Consider the following 6,000-nt stretch of genomic DNA (forward strand, 5'->3'; position numbering starts at 1 on the left):
GGGACAGACTTTTTTCCGAAGCTGCATTTGTCAAAGCGGACAACGAGGCCGTTGTCCTGGAGACGCTCGAGGATGGTCCGCAGGTGTTGGAGGTGCTGGTCAGGCGAGTTGGAGAAGACCAGAATATCGTCGACGTAGCAGACGCAGAAGTCGAGGTCGCCGAGGATGCCGTCCATTAGGCGCTGGAAGGTCGCACCTGAGTTTCGCAAGCCGAAGCAGGAGTAATTAAAGGTGTACGTCCCGAAGGGGGTGGTGATGGCGGTCTTCGGGATGTCGTCTGTATGCACCGGAACTTGGTAGTAGCCCTTCAGGAGGTCCAGTGTCGAAAAGATCTTGGCGCCGTTGAGGTATGTGATGACGTCGGCGATGTTTGGGAGTGGGTGGTGGTCATGTTCCGTCATCATGTTCAGCCGCCGGTAGTCTCCACAGGGGCGCCAGGAACCATCGTTCTTCTTGACGAGGTGGAGAGGTGAGGACCAAGGATTGGATACCTTTTGGCATAGGCCTAGTCTCTCCATCTCTTGGAAGGTTTTCTTGGCGACGGCGAGTTTCTCGGGCGGTAGGCGGCGGTATTTGGCAAATACCGGGGGCCCAGACGTCTTGATGTAGTGGTACACGCCATGTTTAGCTGGCGCCTGTGGTGTCTGTCGCAGCTCAGGCTTGAAGACGTCGGGGAATTCCGTGAGCAGGTGGGCGTAGGGCATTCTAGCGTCGATGGTGGCGACCGTGGTTGGCTGTGGCGCGATTTGCAGGGGCGTCGAGACGGATGCGGCTGCGCAGACTAGGCGGCTGTTGGCGACGTCGACCAGTAACCTATAACGAGCGAGGAAGTCAGCACCGAGAAGGGGCGTCTTCATGTTTGCCAGGATGAAGTTCCATGAGTAGTGGCGACTCCCAAAGGTGAGGTTCAGGCGTTTCCACCCGTAGGTAGCTATGGTAGTGCCGATAGCTGCGACGAGCCTAACGCCAACGTCCATGGGGACCCGGCGTTCTGCAGCGGATGCAGGAATTATGGACCTGCAAGCACCAGTGTCGACAAGGAAGCGACGTTCAGAGGCCTTGTCGTTGATGCAGAGGCCCGTTGCGCCTGTAGGGGCCACCGTGATGGACGGTGACCCATTTAGGCGTTTTTTGTCCAGGTACATCCTGGTTGGCATTTCTTGGCGAAGGCGCCGAATCTTGTGTGTTAGTAGCACAGGTGCAGAGCGGGGGTGGTCCGGCGTCGCTGCCTTTGCTGGTGTTGTTGGCGCCTGGTGGCTGGCGATGCTGCTGCGGCGAACATTTCGTCCGTGATGTCGTCCGTAGCACAGACATCCTGACTCCTTGCTGCGGCAGCCTGGGCATCGGCGAGATGGTCCGCCTTCCGTGAAACTTCGGTGGTCATTTCCTCGGCGTTGCCAAGGGCGGATCGGACGGGCGCTGGGAGGCGCATGAGCCACAATTGACGAAGCATATCGACGTTCCTGCTGGTTCCGTTGGCTGTGGGTGGGAGGCGGGCGATGGACATCATCTCGAGGTATACTGTACTTGGTTTAATGTCCCCCAGTGGCTGTTGGGAGAGTTGGAGGATTTTTGCGGCTCTGGAGGCTGCTGACGGCGTGAATTCCTGAAGCAGGTACTGTTTCAGAACGTCATACTGGATAACGCCGTCGTGTTGATCAAGCCATTGGGAGATGAGTGGGAACACATCCTCGGGGATCGTCTCGAGAACATAGTCTGCCTTCGTTTGGGACGCGCTGATTTTGCGCAGGCGGAACTGAATCTCCGTTTGTCGAAACCATGAGGGGGCGTCGACCGTAGAAAAAGGCGGCAGCTTCAAGGAGACGGCGTTGACGGTGTTGGTAGCGGGCAGCGTGGCGTCGGGGGTGGCGGCGGTAGATGGGTCCATTGTCGCTCCGAATGGTCACCAGTGTAGCGATGCTACTATTGGTGAAGAGAAAGAGGTTTTGGTGAGTTCGTCTCCTTTATTGTAAGGTACGAGTGAACTGATTTTACATGCGGCGGAAGCCGATATATATACTGCGTGGGCAAGTTACCCGTGATGCGTAATTAGGTAATTGCACTGGGTTAGGTCGGGTCAAGCAGGGTCGCGCTGGCAGAGAAGCGTCAGGTCGTGGACATCAGTCACGTTCCCTGCCACGTGACTTGTCGCGGCTGTACAACCTGAAGGAAAAAGAACCGGACATAATGGGAATTGTAGAGACAAAATTGAAAGGTCCACTACCACCCAACAGTGTAGGACATGGTGCATATAATTATTGGATTAGAAACAGAGGTAAAACAAGGGGATGGAATTATGTTCCTGACTAGGAAGGATATAAATGTGAGGAATGTCACACATGGAAAGAATAGTGTAGAGATGATTACGATGGAAGTGGAGGACAAGGATAAGAAGAGCAGGAAGTTTGTAGTAAATTATTTGCCTCCTAAAACGGCTTCGTGGGAAGAGAGAAAACAAAAATATGTTAGAAGTCACCAGGATATCACTAAGTAAGATAATGGAAGATGGAGGATGAATAATTATAAGGGGTGACTTTAATTGTAAAGAAATCTGCTGGGAAGAGATGACAGTGAAGGGTGGAGATGACCTATGGGGAAATGTACTACTTGATATGATAATTGAACATACAATGACGCAATGGATACAAGAGAATACTAGGTATAGAAATGAAGAACCATCGAGACTGGACCTAATAATCACATCAGAACCCGAAATAGTGGAAAAGATTGAATATAAAACACCAATAAGTAAAAGTGACCACATATTGGTTGAACTGGAACTAAATAAGAAAAAATACATGAAAAAATGAACAATATAGAAAGGGAAGATTGATGTATGAAAAAACAAACTTTGACAAAAAGAAAGAGCTCTTTCAAAAAGCTGACTGGGAAAAATACACAAGGAGGATACAATAGTAGAAGAGAAATGGAGTATTTTGACAAACAAATTATAAAGGAGTGGAAAAGTATGTGCCAAGACATAAGCAGGAAAAGGGATATGTAAAGTGTTGGTACAACAAAAGATGTAGGGAGTTAAATGACAAAAGGGATAAATCTTGGTTAAAATGAAAAAACAAAACAAAGAACGAAAAACCTGAAAAATGGAAAATATATACTAGTTAAAGAAATGAATATGTACAAGTGCGCAGGGAAGAAAGGATAAAATACGAAATAGATGTAATAGAAAAATGTAAAGATTAACCATCGAATACACGGAGGAAATAAAGATGGCAGAAATTATGAATAAGCATTTTAAATCAGTGTTTACAAAGGAGAACATACAACCTAGATATATCGAATGGGAGGAGAGAGTTCCCCCTATGAAAGAGATAGGAGTACTGTATCAAGAAATGAAATAATGAAACACTTGAGTAATCTCGATGTCAGAAAATTGTATGGACCGGATGAAATGGCAAACTGGATATTGAAAGAATGCAGGAATGAACTAACAGACAAAATACATAGCCTAATAAGCAGTTCATTGAAAGAATAAAAAATTCCAGAAGATTGAAAAAGAGCAAATATAGTACCTATATATATAAAGGGGGAAACAAGGAAGACCCTACTAACTATAGACCAGTCTCTCTTACAAGTACAATAGCTAAAATCTGTAAAAGAATTATCAAAACTAGATGAGTAAAGCATTTGGAAAAAAAAAAACGTACTAAATCCAAGACAATTTGGATTTAGATAAGGACGATCATGCGTCACAAACTTAATGTGTTTCTATTCAAGGCTAATAGATGTAATACAAGAAAGAGATAGATGGCCTGATTGTGCATTCCTAGACCTGAAAAAAGCTTTTGATAAGGTGCCACATAAGAAATTGCTAAAGAAATTAGAAACTGCAGGAGGAATATAGGACAAACTACTGAAGTGGATGGAAGACTTCTTGCATGAAAGAAAAATGAGAGTGGTGATAAGAGACAAACACTCTAGGATGAAGTGATAAGTGGTGTTTCACAAGGAACAGTTTTGGCCCCAATAATGTTTGCTATATATACTGTATTAATGATATGGATGAAGGAATTGAAAGTTATATGAGCTTCTTTGCGGATGATGCAAAATTGCTGAAAAAGTGAACACTGAAGAAGATTGTGAGTCGCTACAGAGTGATCTCAATAAAGTATGGGAATGGAGTAGGAAGTGGGAGATGGAATTCAATATCAAGACGTGTAGTACAATGGAATTTGGAAAAAAAATAGTGGGATCATATAAATTGGGAGGAGTAAAAAAGTAAAAAATGAGAAGGACCTGGGAGTCATTATTATGAATAATATGTCCCCTGGGAAGCATATAAACCAATTTTTTTGAGAAACTTATAATTTAATAAGAACAATCAAAGTGGCTTTTACATACCTGGACGAAGAAATGGTGAAGAAAATACTAGTTACTTTGATAAGACCAAGATTGGAATATGCAGCAACGATGTGGTCACCAAGTACAAAAAAAAAAAAAGTATAACAAAACTTGAAAAAATACAAAGAGCAATTACAAAACTAGCACTAACACTCTCAGAACTATCATATGAAGAGAGACTAACAAAACTTAAGCTACAGACATTAGAGCAAAGAAGAGAAAGAGGAGACTTCATAATTATCTATAGAATCATAAAAGGCATAGAAACTATTGATAGATTTGATCTAATAAAATGGGATGATAGAAATACAAGAGGACACGGAAAGAAAATCAAGAAAGACAGTTATAGAAGGGACATGAAAAAGAACAGCTTTCCCCGCAGAGTAATAGACATCTGGAACTAGTTGGACAAAAAAATGGTGTGTGCAAAAACAATTCATGAATTTAAAATCAGTTTAGATTAAATGAGATATGAAGACGGGACACCACGATCATGGCTCCCCTTCCCGTAAAATACAACTAGGTAAACACACACACACACACACACACACACACACACACACACACACACACACACACACACACACACACACACACTTCAACGAACGGACGGCGTAGAGGACGTTCTGAAGAAAAGTGAAGTTTTGTGGATCCCAAAGCAAAGGAAGTACCTATTGTATTTACAGGGTGGGGGGAAAATTGCTCGTGGGGTAGTGGGAAAGTAGAGAAAGAAGAGAAGGGGAGGGATTGCTGAGGGAAATGGAAGGAAATGAGGAAGGAGAAGACTTGGCCCAGGCAGACAAACACCAAAAAAAACGGCCCCCCGACCAACTGAGTGACGACGAAATGTCTAATAAAAATGTAAAGATTAGAAGCATAGATAAGAGCAATACAGTAGAAAGTGATGAGAATATTTTCCAGGGATTTAAAGAGGGTGGGGCGGACACAACCCCCCCCCCCCCGACTGACAAGACTAGAAGAGAAGTTCGATAAGATGATCGAGGACTGGGAGCGTAGGTTCGGTCATGTTAACAACATTGTACAGAGGGTTGAAAAATTGGAAGGACTAAAGAAGGAGAACAAAAACTTAACTAAGGAAATAGACGACCTAAAAAGACAGTTAAAAGAAGTAAAAAAGGAGAATGAAGAGTTAAAGATGAATAATAAAGAAAACAGAGAGGGATGGAAGACAATTCAAGAAAACAGTAAAGTTGCATTTACTGACATAATCAAACAGCAAATGAGAGAACAAACTGAAGACTCAGTTATTAAAGTGATGAGACAGAAGGAGAATATAGTAAGAGACTTAGCTGATAAAAAGAAATGTATAATTATATTAGGAATGGAAGAGAAACATAACCCAGATAGAACCTCAAGAACCAATGAGGAAAATGAAAAAGTAAGCAGTTTACTAAAATTAGTTCAGGAAGATGAACCAGAAATTATGAAGGAAATTGAGGAAAAATTCAGGCTCGGAAAGTATAGTACAGATAAGACCAGACCAATTAAGATTAAATTCAGGTCACAAACGACGGCAGAGAATATCTTATCCAAAACAGGGAAACTAGCAACAAGTGAACAATATAAAAAGGTATGGATAAAGAGGGAAATGAATAAAGAGGAAAGAGAGGAAGAAAAGCA

The sequence above is a fragment of the Oratosquilla oratoria genome, chromosome 41 (genome assembly GCF_046742065.1).
Source record: "Oratosquilla oratoria isolate Oo_2021 chromosome 41, ASM4674206v1, whole genome shotgun sequence".
NCBI classification, from domain to species: Eukaryota; Metazoa; Arthropoda; class Malacostraca; order Stomatopoda; family Squillidae; genus Oratosquilla; species Oratosquilla oratoria.